Genomic DNA, 14,158 nt, shown 5'->3' with positions numbered 1-14,158 from the left:
ATGGAGTACAGTATTAAAAGAAGAGGATGCCTAGAGACATGTGCACAGTGCCATTCGCTCAATGCCTCCTTTCTTCTTGGACTGAAGCGCGCGAACAGAGAGCGCTTCCGATCCTACCTTCTGAGGAATGCAGCTCCGCCTGCACGTCTGCATGCCTCCTCCTGACTGAATGCGTGTCAAGCGTCCTTGGTAGTGCAGTCAGGTATTCACACATAATATAACCAGAAGCTTGTTGCTCAGACATTCAAGAGGCAGAGACATTCCAGGTTTAGGGCGGTATATAAATTCAATAAACAACACCAACAACCATATTTCTTGGAACCTTCCACCCACATCTCTCTGGCACCTTCATTGCAGATAGGCAAGTTCACTTAAAAAATAGTCCCCTGCCTGCCCTCCATCTCTTCTGAGCTGCCGCCTTGGTGTGTGAGAGAGACACGGAGCATGTGCAGAACAGTTAGTTGTCAAATGAAATGCACTCTGTATGTGCTCACGGGCACTCTTGCGCCCGTCGCAGTAAAAGCTACAAATAGGCTTCGGGGCGAAACTTTGGGCTCAGGTCTAAGCCCTCAACACCCGCCCGCCCTCGCCCCACCCCAAATGCACGTGCAGTGCCGACGCGTACGGGTCCTTTAGCGCCATCGTCCTGCTTTCCCATGTCAGGCTTTGCCAGACCCCTAAGTGCGCACGTGCAAACGCAGTCGTTCCCCGAACCTATTGCTGCTCCAAGCCGGAGAAACAGAAGCTGGAGGGGAACATCCGATCCAGGCTTGCAAGAGCAAAAGGAGTCGCTTGGGAGCGCCGAGGAGGCGCTGGAAGTCAGCGCAGAAGAACTGCAAGGTTTTAGTGGGAGCTTCCGCAATACTTTGTCAGGGCGGTTCCATGGTGTAATGGTTAGCACTCTGGACTCTGAATCCAGCGATCCGAGTTCAAATCTCGGTGGAACCTGCAACGATATTCCCTTGTTTTTCTCTTTAAGGCTATTTTTATTTTGTTTCTCAAAAGCAAAGGTCACGTGAACGCAAATTATTTTCAAGTGCTCAAAACAATTCCAAGCGAAACTCCCATCAGCTCCGAGATCTTTGAAATGCTTTTAGAACTACAGCGACTGGACTGCTGAGTTTTAAGGGGCCGCCTCTTCACACATGGGAAAGTATGACCTGCCAACCTGAATAGTCCTTGCGATGCACTGAGATGGGCTGGATCCTGTACCCTGGGCTACAATAAATACTCTGGAGGAAAATGAAATGAAATCGAAAAGGGAACATATGAATAAGTATTTCCTGAAATACACTGGTTTAGGATGATGCAGCCTCTTGAGTCATGCACCAAGACGGGTCGTATCCTGCACTCTGCTCTGCAAATAACCATCGGAAATGAATGCAGATTCTGCTCTCTAATAAAAAGCATACCGGCAAGCCAGAGTGCTTATTAGAAGCTCAAGTGCAAAGTGGAATGTTTTCTTTTTCTTTTCTTTTTTTTGCATTGCATTCAAATCTCACCTTTTCTCCAAAGAGTTCAAGGTGGTGTACAGAGTCCTCCTCATTTAATCCCCCACAACAACCCTGTGAGGTAGGTTAGGCTGCAATGAAGTGACTGGCCCAACTCACTCCAGCATTGGTTTTAGGGCGGGGCAAGCAATTTCCCCAGACAAGGTGCCTAGCAGAGGGGGTGCAAAATAATAATTAATGAATTATTGTGAAAATAATAAATATTTAGGGGGCATGCCAAATTTTGTCAGGGCTCCCCTGCTTACTCTGCAATCACTGTGGAGAGTCAGGATGGCCCTTAATTCAAGAGTACCTTCGACTACCAATGGTCCATCACCAGTTTCATTCAGGTGGTCCACAGCATGTTTGTGCATTTGTGGTTGAAGAAGGGAGACAGCACAGCCATTCAAAGTGGGTTTTGTTGTGTTATTACAGGGATGTGGAACCAAAACTTACAGAGTAGCACATTCCTTAACACTGCAACATGATGTTGTGGATATTACTCGTGTGTTCACAGTGGTGAACTGTATACCTTGCGAGATCCTACAGCTAGCAGATGAAGTTAAAGAGGAGTTCAGGGAGGGAAACTTAGATGTCAAGAGGCCTATAGGAGCCAACTCTTAGAAGCCAAGGTCCCTTCGCATGCCCCCCAAATACACACACACACACACACACACACACATATATATATATATATATATATATGGGAGCCAGCTGCCCCAAAGTTGATGGGCATTGTCATTCAAATAGTGTGTGTGTGCGCGCCATATCTTGTGATTGATTATGCAGGGCTGGGTGTAGCAGGGCTTACCCGCTCCCCCCCCCCATATTTTATTCAAATTGACACCCCTGCAAGCAGGATCAGATCACAGGCATGATTGCTTAAACATGTTGTTGTTGTTGTTTAGTCGTTTAGTCGTGTCCTACTCTTCGTGACCCCATGGACCAGAGCATGCCAGGCACTCCTGTCTTCCACTGCCTCCCGCAGTTTGGTCAGACTCATGTTCGTAGCTTCGAGAACACTGTCCAACCATCTCATCCTCTGTCGTCCTTTTCTCCTAGTGCCCTCAATCTTTCCCAACATCAGGGTCTTTTCCAGGGAGTCTTCACTTCTCATGAGGTGGCCAAAGTATTGGAAAGGATCTATCCTTCCAGTGAGCACTCAGGGCTGATTTCCTTCAGGATGGATAGGTTTGATCTTCTTGCAGTCCATGGGACTCTCAAGAGTCTCCTCCAGCACCATAATTCGAAAACATCAATTCTTCGGCAATCAGCCTTCTTTATGGTCCAGCTCTCATGCTTAAACTATGCTTAAACATAGTCACACACAAAAGGGGAGCTCACTGACATCACCAAAACAAACCACATTTAGCAGATGAACAATGAAATGGCTCAGATTGTTAGTGGTGCAATATCATTATCTCTCACAGATCACAATGATCTCTCACACACAGTGAATCAACCACTTGAAGGAGAGGCAGATCCGTCCGGCAAAGAACTAGACAGAGTTACTAGCTGTTTTACTCTGTCCATGAAAATGAGCTAGAGTTTTCTAATAATAAAAAGAGGAATTGGGAAAGCTCTACTTGACACAGGGAGCTATATTTTAAAAATTCCCATTATTATTATTTGGGGGGGGGGGTTGGAAGCCATGACTGCTACAGGTAGTATTACAGTGCTTTAAAGGTAAGGTACAGATGTTGCCCCTGTGCCACACAAGACTCTTCTAATGTTTTCTTGGTAACTAACACAGCTACCTCTGTTAATGGATATTTGACCTTTCATCTGCCACAAAGCTCCAGCTTTTCTACAGAATGTTAAAAAACCAGAACTTGGCAACAAACTTTTGCAGCTATTCCTATCTGAGTCCTGAATGGTTGAGGACTCAGATAGCTGCAAACGTTTGTCAGAATTGATCAGGCTATGGCAACCTCAATTTTCACATCACAACTCAGCGAGGAAAAACAGTGTCTTGGCCTTCGGTTCATTGTTTGCTGTCAGTGTGACATTCAGATGTTGCAAATAGATCATTGGCAAGATTTTTTTTTAAAAAAAATCCATTAGGCTTTCTGAGCAAAAGGGAAATGGGATTAACAGGGCACATCCCCACCAGCCTTCTTACTTGCAACCAGCCCCAAAGATAGATTACATGCCTGGCATGCAAAAGGAGAAAGATTTCTGGAGTTCCACTGCTGGTCAGTCAGCTAGATGGACCAAATGTTTGACTTGGTATAAGGCTACTTCCTCTGTTAAACAAGAATAATTACACATACCCAGAATACAACATTTGATTTGATTTTGATTCATTATATTGCTATGCTGTTTTTCATTCAAATGAATCACAAAGCGGCTTACAAACAGTAAGTAACAATTACATAAAATAACATTGCAAATACAGCATAAATCATATAAAATAATTAACAAATAATAAACAAAGCCATTACAATCTATTAAAAAAACAACTAAAACAAGTAAGCTAAACAGCACAATTATTGGATTCACAAAGTCCTACAGCATTCGTAAAATATAAAATATCATAATGCCGGCATTATAAATTTTGCAGATTTTGTGTTTGTTTTTCCTTTTCTTCCAGGGGAATGCTTTGAAGCTCCATAACCAATACTCAGCAAGCAACATGCTGTTTGTTGATGATAGTGATGGTTTGTCAGCAAGGTAACAGCATGTGGCTGGGAGGGATTTGGGATGGTGTGAAGTCTCACCTAAGATAGGTACACATCTGTTCCCCCAGAAAACAAATTAATGAGGTTGCAGGGAACCAGCGGCAGTTTCATTGTTCCATGGTGACAATTCTGATGACAGATTGTTTCAGAAGCCTGGCTCTCTTCCTAGGCATGTTGATGAGATATACGCAGGCTAGGATGGGTCAAGTATTGAGAATGATGCGGACTCTTAGCAGCAGATGTTTCATTGTGGAGTTTGTGGGGGGTGGGGGAGCATTTCTCTGGACACCTTTGCTAAGTTACCCTCCACTTCCCCCTTGTGGGCTGGATTGAAAGGGAAAAAGTTCAGTCCTAAGGAATCCAACTCCTTGGGAAAGTCGTGCTGTTCTTGTTGTCTCAGCAAAGCTTCATAAAAAGGCTCCCTTTGCTGCAGTTTGGTTTCCCAGGCCAGTTGACAAAGCAACTATTGTTTGCCATTCCTTTGCATGGGAGAAATGCAGTTCATTTCAGATGGCTTTCAACCACCTGTCACCAACCTTGCACCCTCCAGATGTTTTGGACTTCAACTTCCATCAACTCCAGCCCTGAATGGCTGGGACTGATGGGAGTTATAGTCCAACATCTAGAAGGTGCTAGGACCAGGTTGGCAAAGGCTGGTTGAAAGCCATTTGAAATGAACTGCATTTCTCCTACATCAGTGGTTTAAAGCTCAATAGCTTTAGGTACAGATAGAAGACCAAAGCATACTCCCTTATACTGTATACCAGTAGGTGTTAGGCTTTTATAGTTTATGCGCTGAACCAGTTTAACAGCTTTCTGCATACTGTACTTGACTAAACCGAGTATATGGTTAGTTCTCAGCTGGCATAATTGTGTGAATGCCAATTAACATGCATGTTTTTGTTATGTAAATAGCAATTCTTGTGAAACCTGACTAGATTTAGGATTATGGGATGGAGAGAGTTTGATTATTGCTATCCCTGCGAAGGGAGGGAGGGGAGATTACCTCTCTGAAGGCATTATTTGCTATTGTCAACAACATCCTCAACACTGAGGGAAATTGTACTTGAAATCAAATTACATACATTACACACAGTAACCTGTACTTGATGTATCTGACCAAGAGTCTTGTGTTACCTTAAAGCCCTAGACATTTACTATGACATAACCTTTCATGGACAATGACATAACCTGTTGTGGATTCTTATTATCATTATTACTACTACTACTATTGCTTTATGAATTGTCTTGTAAACCACTGGCTCAATGTGATTCACACGAAAGATAATTTTAAAAAGTTAGAACACACAAAAAAGTAAATTTAAAACAAGACTAAAACTCAAAAAATCGACACTGGTGGTAAAGACCCATTTATCCATCTGGGAAAGCCTGCAGGAGCAACAATGCCTTTGGTTGCTTCTGAAAAGTACAGGTGGTACCGTAGATGCTTGTCATACACAAAGAAAAAAGAAAAAGTATGGTCCAAGTCATCCTGGAATTCACTGTTCCAAAACACCGCAAACAAATTCCATATTCCAGTAAACTTGTTTGTCTATTAATTTCCGCAGCAGCTTAATTTGGATAAAACTGCCCTGTTCCATCTTCCCTGATGCCATTCAGACATCAACAGAACAAGTGTTTTCTTCCAATTTGCTGCTGTAAACATGTTGGCAGCCGTAAAGTAGGTTTACAACCACTTCAAGATCAACATCATTAATCAAATCCTTAAGATAACTCAGAAACTATTTAGGGATTTTGTGGTTATGAAACAACCAGCCGTTTTATTAATCACATTCGGAATCAGAGCCCAAAAGGGTTGTATCATTGAACAGGGCCACAAAGCATAAAATGTAATATTAATTGTGTGAATGCAAATTTACTAAGCATGTTGTTGTTGTTTAAATAGTGGCCCTAGAGAAGCCTGATCAGCACAGGAACTGCTGGGGAGTAGAAGTTCAATTATTTCTACCGCTGTCATAATCCTTCCCACACACATCTCTGAAGCTGTTATTTGGTCTGACTCAGTGTTAAGTCTGGTTCCTATTTTCCTGTGTCTTAAGGGGAGGACCAAAGCTCAGTGGCAGAGGATTTGCCCAACAATTTCTTAGATGCAAGGAACTTCTCACCTCTCCAGGAAGGGGTGGGAAGCCCGAAACTGGATTTACACATACAATCTGAATTATCTGTGACAATTAATATTACAAAAGCACAGGGAAATGTATTGTCCAAAAATTTGGTGCTATCACCTTGCACAAATATCCTCTGATGGGGTGAATCTTGAGGGCCCCCATCCATGCCCTTGAGGTTCAGTTGTCCTTCAGCAGAGATTTGACAGGAGTCTCCACTCTCTTCTTTTAAACATCCTTTGGAAGGTACATGCTTTGTTGATATTTTTCACGATGTTTTATGGATGCCCTTGCTGATTTTATTATAACATTGCATGTCGTATACCACCTTGATATAACTTTATGAAAGTGTGGGTTATGAATACTTAAATAAATAAATAATGATATTTTAATTTAGATGTTCTACTAGTACTTGCCTCCGCTTTGCCTTGCAAATATGAATCCTCATGCTGGTAGCGCATGCTGGAAATCTGGTGCAAGGAAAGCAGGCTTTATACTTTATACATGTACGATGGATTTGTGCAAAAATCAGTCGTTTGTGGGGAATTATTAACGATGCAAAATATGCTAGGCTAGAATTTACTGCCACCAAGGCCATTACAAATCCTTTTAGAGTATCTTAAAAATGATATACATCTGGAATGCCATAATTTGGTGGGAAAGGTATGTTAACTAGAGCAAAAAATTTTTTTTAACAACAGTCAAATAGCATACGCCAGCAATTCCAACGGAACAAAAGTGGATTAATAAAACATGGGACGTTGCCATGAGATCTAAGCTGACTGAGATGGCACAATTACGAGTAGGATGACAGAATGAAGAACACTTTGAGAGAAGTTTATGCCTCTTCAGTGATTATAATCTGGAGCTATTTAAAACACAGGTGGGAAACCTCTAGGCTGGGTCTCCTCTTCAAATGTGCCCCCCCCCCGGCCTCACTTGCTGACCCTCAGGACAGTGGTGTTGCATCCTTTGTTGGGTGTGTGTGTGTGTGTGTGTGCACACCAGGTGGGATCAAGGGCTGGGTGCGGAAGGTGAACAATTCAGGAGATGGCAAAGAGTGATCATAGAACCAGGGGCCATCTCTGCAGATAAGAGCAGACCACTCCCCCCAGAGAGCACATTTGCAGTCCCGACATTTCCACATAACAAGCAAGTGAGTGTGTTGTGCCTTAACTTTAAAAGCTTGGCATGTGTGGAAGCTGTTGGGACATCTTGGTTGCTTCTGTCCAGTTCTGAATATCTCATCTGCTTACTGAATCCCTGAATCATGACCACTGAACTCTGTCTGCTGCCAAGCCTGTGCTGTTACTTTCCTGAATTAAGATCTCTTTCTTACTTAAGATCCTCTGTCTGCATTTGCTGGGTCTGAAGCAGGACACTTACTCACGGGAATCCCATTAATAGGGTAATTAAACACACATGTAATTCAATTGCAGTAAATAAAGAGTTGGCAATTCGTCAAGACTAGTTTTCACTTAAGAAACAGTTTATGAATTTGCAGTCATTCCACAGGGCTCTTGTGAATCAAAATAAGAATAGCAAAGCATTTAGCGCTCTGAAAGGGTGCTGTTAATCAATTGCAAGAACACATTTCTAATATCCAGTGATCAGAAACAGGGAAACCTTTACTCCAGCCTTTCTCATTGAACAGTAAGGGTGGGGGAATTGCAATATTGAAAACTTGCTTGACATTTAAAGCTTAAAAATAAGTACATTTGCATGTACAGGAGGTGTTAACACCCAACGGTCTGGAAAGCAAGATATGAAGAAGTCACTATGAAGTAAGATCCTCTTTTTCTAACGTCACGCTTGCTAATTTCTTCCTGTACGTTTATTGGCCCCTTGCAAAGATGTTTTTCTGTGTTGCAGTAACACAGGACATCACCATGGAGACCCAACACAAATCTATGCAACACAGAGAGAACGTGAAATTTTAACACATCTGTGAGATGCTACTTATACTAAACCATCTCCGTTCTACTGCCTCTGCTTCTCTGGACATTTTGAGGAAATGCATGTCTATTCTATTTATCTGTCTATTTAGTTAACAAAATTTATATACTGCTCAATGGCACGAGGTCACTCAACAAGTTTCACAGCTGAGTATCTGAACCCTGATCTCCCGGTTCCTAATCCAACACACTATCCACTACTACACCATATAGCTGAGTCCACCCAGCTGGCCCCATACATTTTGCTGCCTGAGCTGCCGGACAAGATGTTGCCCCCTCACAATTCCAGGTTCAGAAGCTGACTGCACTGGCAATTGAGTCTTACTTCAATACTTCTGATCGGATAACAGGGGAGTCAATAGGAAATTCTGGAGGCTGGTACTGCTGTCCCTGAACAGCTGCTACCCAAGGCACTTACCTCACTCTGTTTAACTTAGGGTTGGCCTTGCAACCCTACAACACTGAAGGTATTAGAATCATGCTAAGAGTCTAATCCAGGCATCCCCAAACTTTGGCCCTCCAGATGTTTTGGACTACAATCCCCATCATCCCTGACCACCGGTCCTGTTAGCTAGGGATCGTGGGAGTTGTAGGCCAAAACATCTGGAGGGCCGCAGTTTGGGGATGCCTGATCTAATCCAAAATAAGGTTACCAGATTTTTTTCAAATAATCCGGGGACATTTTTTTTAAAGAGGGGGGGGAGTTATTTTTTAAAAAGTTGTTGCTGTTTTAAAAAGAAGTAATATCTTCTGTGGTCTCCTTTGTCACGCTTCCTCAGGGCCCTGGTTTGCTCTCTTGGAGTGCTAGCCGCCGTGGAGTAGGCTTGGGTCGGCCTGGGCTTGGCCACGTGTCCTTGCTCTCCCGGTGCTCTCCTACCTTTCCTCTGCGGCGGCAGCACAGCAAGGTCGGGGCTCCCCTCTTTTTTCTCCTTCTTCTCTCTCTCTCTTCCTTCTCCTTCTCCTCTCCTCCTTCTCCCTGCATCGGCTCCGGGATTTTCCTGACCCTGGAGTGTCGCTGGGCAGTCTGCTGGGTGGCTGGGCGCTCTCACTCCCAGCTCAATTTGGGTTGTAGGGTGTGTGTCAGCGGTTCCCCCAGTTGATGTGCCAGGCATCCCCGGTTACCCCTCGGCAGTGGTAGTCTCTGCAGCCCAGAGCCAGCCTGGTAGCGCAGTTGGCTCTGGCTGGCTTCAGGAGCTGCTCGCTGCCGTGGTGCCCTCCATTTTGCCTCACTGGAAGTTCCCATATTATGTGTCTTGTGCAATTGAACCAATCATGCAACATACATTCCCTAATAATAAATCTACAACACTGAAAATATAAATCTGGGAAAAATAAATGAAATCCAGGGACTTTCCGGGGACGGATTTTGTCTGGGGACAGATTTGTAAATCTGGGGACTGTCCCTGGGAAACGGGGATGTCTGGTAACCATAATCCAGAATGCTGGATTAAATGGATCAGACCGACTGGTCCAGCCAGGGCAGTTCCTGCCAACTGAGTAAAACACAGAAGTTGGCAAGTTTGTTCTTGTCTACATTAATTTTACAGGTTTTACTAGATTCTCATAGGGTGGGGTGGGGAGTACAGTTTGAGGGACAGATTGCAACCTGGAACATGTGTCCATATGGTGGGGTGCAAGTGAACGAATCAAGTGGAGTGTCCCCCACTCCCCAGATTCAATGGGGTTTTCCTTAAGAGGTAGACTTGATTATTTATTCCCCTTTTCACATTCTTTCCTCTGTATGCCACACATTTCTGAAAAGTTGCTACTCCCCAGGGCCCCGGTTTTGTGTTTTAGCAGCTGTTTCCTATTGTTTTCTCAGACTGGGGCCAGCAGCCGCATGGAACACATTACTTGTGCCTAGGAGTGTTTCCTAAACTATTATTTAGTCAAAAATGCAGGGCAAACTGTGATTTTGAAGAGCCTGACAACTTGCAGAGCTACTTTGCCTCTATCCAGGGTTGGATTAACTGTTAGCTAGGTACACTTTAGTGTAGTGCTCCAGGCAAATTTGGACCCTTGCTATGGTCTACTCTATAGCTATTTAGAAATTTCCTCTGCAATCAACCAAATACCGTCTTTCCCATGTTGAGTTCTCATAAATTCCTGGGGCTGTTTCTATATGGAAAGAGTGGGTATTATTCCAGATGTAGTGACACTTTAAACACCTGCACACACTTGTGCAGACGAAAGGTCTATCCTTTTGTTAGCAGCTGCACAACAGACAGGGACTGAGAGGTGATTATTTCCTTAGGTTAGGAAAAGTAGGTACCGGTACAATTTATTGGCAAATACTAGGTCTTCAGCTTGAGATGGGCTTAAGTTCAAAATCAAGGAAGGAGCCAGTGAATGCCATACAACTCCTTTCCCATTACATAACGTATCAATAGCCCTTAATTTTATGCAGAAATGAAAGAGAAACCGAGCCTACCAAAAGTCTCTCTTTTGCTACACTTGTAGTCACGGGAAATCTGTATCATGAATGCTATCTGTGGTTTTATCGGATGCCCATTACTTTGATTCTAGAATACGTCAAAAATGCCAAAGTGTTTATTTGTGATCATTAGAATAATTATAGGGAAAGCATTTACCCAATAGTGAGCAAGTGAAATTTGTGGATCTCGGGTTGAACATGCCACGAGAGACACAGCTTTGAAAACCTTCCCAAATGATGTCAGAGGACCTGGTGTTTTCTCCAATATACAAAGCTAGTTCTGAGATGTCACTTGGATCGAGTACTGTTTGTCTTTACAGTGGGGTGTCCTGATTGAACTTTTGGGGGGAGGGTTACCCAAACATAAACCTCTTTCTCTCCTTCTGGGAACAGCTGCAAACAGTTAACCCACATCAGCTTCTACTGCTTCAGAACTCTTAGTTGAGTCCTGACAACTCTGTCTATAGGTCTTGCGTGTTTCATTTTGTGTATAGCCTAAGATTTTAATTTCTTCTGTTTCTCCCCCGTACCTCCGCCCAACTAATGGATGTGAAAAGAAATCAGATTGTTTCCCCAGATAAATAAGGGCCTTGGTCCTACAGAGTATTCATTAGAGGCTTTGGAGAAAGAAAAGTGGATTAATCAAGAGCAGCTGGTGGTGTGGGTGGCCTCATTGGTGCTGCATTTGTAGCTGAATTTCAAGTTCTGAATTATCTTAATGCATGTTCCATTCCTGGAGAATATTAGAATAATTCAAGGGAAAATATGCTTTTATTAATTGAGACCAAACACAAGCATCACATAAAACCGGTTAATGGTAACAGTAAGGCAGACACTGATTCACTTGTTGCCCTTTTCGAGATGGTAAAAACCACATTGCAAGAGTATTTGAATATTTATTTCAAGTGTTTATAGCCAACCCTTTATTAGACAGTCACAGAGCAGGAAATACATATATATTAAATACTGTGGCCAGCTCTCTCTGTCCAGGAAAAACCATATTTGGTGAAGCAGCTACAGCTTGGAAGATATTCCCAGCCACTGAATCCACCTGGGCTTAATGTGACAAATGTGGCCTCAGGAGCACCCGAAAGGTGATCTTTCAAGGAAAGTTCAACCCCATCTAGAGCAGCACATCTCTCCAAATCCTGGACCAAGAACCCATCAAGTCACAGGATATCAGTGTTGCTTGGATTCAATTTCAATTTACTGGCCCACATGCAACTTATTATCACCACCAGACCTCAGTTCAGCACCTGCACCTGGGCATCTTTTGTATATTGATAACACCTCATTCCAATTCCGATGGCTACATGCATAAACGAGGGTCACAGTTCTACGTCTGCACACAAGATTTGTTGTAACTGCTTAGAGAAAGTGATTGCGAGTTCTAGTTTAAGGGCTTGGTTGCATTGCACCTCCACTCCCAAATGCAAAGATATGCTGGACTTGCTGGCCTGTGCTATTCACTTGCTAGCCCACAGGGTTGATAGTAGGCATGGATGAATCTGTCAATTTCATTTATTCATTTTGGGCATTTTCAATTTTTGCATCTTTAAATGCACTTGATAATTTGCAAAAAGTAAGGATTGCTGTGGAGTTTGGACATTTTCAAATAAGGTGCTCATTTATGCAGAGATTGGACTTCCCAACCCTTTAAAGTGAGAGAGACTGTTTCTCACTACCCCAAATATTAATGAAAACGCTTTGAGCACTTATTCCACATTTGAAAACACATTTCCATGTTTACATAAGCCCACAACTAAAAGCAGATTAGAAGCACAGTGAGAACACACTTAACAATGCACAGAGCTGGTCTAACTATAGAAGCAAACTAGGCAACTGCCTGGAATGCCAAAATCCCAGTGGCACCTGCATCTGCTGTGCAAATGGCTTAGCAAAAGAACAGCTGTTTGCATGGTTCAGTCTATCTGGGTTTTTTAAATGAATGCTTATCTGTGAAATAGGGAAACTAATTCATTAATGAACTGAACCACTTTTTATTTTTAATTTATAAAATAGGGTTTCCAAGAACAGCCAGCTGCTGTTGAGCACTTGGGAATCTGCAACAACTTCAAAGGCAAACCCCACACTCCCACATGAGCTCCCAGGAGGGGTGTGTGTGTTGGCATCTGAAAGCCCTTTGCAAAAGTTATTTCAAACAGACCTTCCTACTTATAACATCACTATGTTAAGGCAGTAGGGAGACTGCTTAAAGTGCTTTGCAAAATCTATTTTAAGCCGTCTCTCCCCTTTAAATATTTTTCAAGTGGTGTTTGAAGGAAGAGCGGGAAGCTGCTTCTAAGAGCAAATTTGCAAAGTGCTTGAGGACAGTTCTGCTTACATCCTACAGTCTCGGATGGGAGAACAGGGACTGTGTTAAGTGCTTTGCAGAAGTGCTTTTTGAAGCAGTGCTCAAGCAATGTTGGGGTAGGGAGGCTACTTCTAAGAGCACTTTTGCTATATGAATCTCTGTCCATTTTACAAGTTCCTTTACCCTCCTGTCTGTCCAACTATTTAAAGGAGGTGGTCAGCTGGGACTGTGTGGGCATGGTTTGGGGGAAATTGCCTAGAATGTCAAATTGGACCTCCTGGCAGACCAAGATTGACCTACAGGCTGGATGTTCCCTACCCCTGATCTAAGATAAGACATGTGAGCAACAACTTCTCATAATGCAAATAGCAGTTTTGGGAGGGCAGGTGTGACACACAGCTCAGAGCTTAATAAATCTTGAGCTCTCCTGCTGCTATTTAGAGATTTTGAAAAAAAATCATGCAGCATCAAAATATGTGGTATATAATATACAGATTTGCTCTGAACTTTATTCATTGTCCTCTGAAATCAGAACAACTTTCCCACTGGTTTCTTTGGTCTGTTGTATGAAAATATTTTGGTGGGAGACCATGATTTCCCCCCCATTGTTGCCATTTTTGTCGCTTTAGTAAGTGCCTTCTACAGAGAATTCATCACCACCGCCATGCATGATATTCAGTTTCCTCTTTTATAATTTACAGACAGTATGGGTCCCTGGAGTAAGAAATTACTTTCCAAGACCTGCTTTGAACGCAAAGGAAAGAAAGGCAAACACAACATTCTACCGCTGTCTCACCATCATTGTTGCATTTAAATATGCTGCTTCTTAAGTTTAATCAATCCCTATGAGACATCATTCCTCTAAGCACAAAGGGATCAATGCTAAATTTCCGAATGAACAAATCAAAAGCTTCTTCTGGCTTCACTGCCTAACTTTTAATAAGAACATACCATGCCAAAAGCACCATTTAAGTATAACATTTAAGATGTAGAGACATTACTGCATCATAAGGAAGCTGGAAGAAATGATGAGGTGATTTGTCTTTTGGAATGAGAACTATTTTGTTGCCTATCAGTTTCAGTACCTGGTTCTGTTATTCCCAGACAGGATAAACAGATGCCATACTTGAAAGAAACAAATCAAAACTGCAAGGGTTA

At 42.8% G+C, this 14,158-nt stretch overlaps 1 non-coding gene across 1 annotated transcript; it reads left to right on the top strand.

Moving 5' to 3' along the window:
* Positions 1-876: 876 nt before the first annotated feature.
* On the top strand, positions 877-948 carry TRNAQ-CUG (transfer RNA glutamine (anticodon CUG)). The gene has a single exon. It is a non-coding gene; the product is annotated as a tRNA-Gln (tRNA).
* Positions 949-14,158: the final 13,210 nt, after the last annotated feature.

The sequence above is a fragment of the Zootoca vivipara genome, chromosome 13 (assembly GCF_965207765.1).
Source record: "Zootoca vivipara chromosome 13, rZooViv2.hap1.1, whole genome shotgun sequence".
In the NCBI taxonomy this organism is placed as follows: domain Eukaryota; kingdom Metazoa; phylum Chordata; class Lepidosauria; order Squamata; family Lacertidae; genus Zootoca; species Zootoca vivipara.
This window is presented reverse-complemented; position numbering and strand designations above follow the sequence as displayed.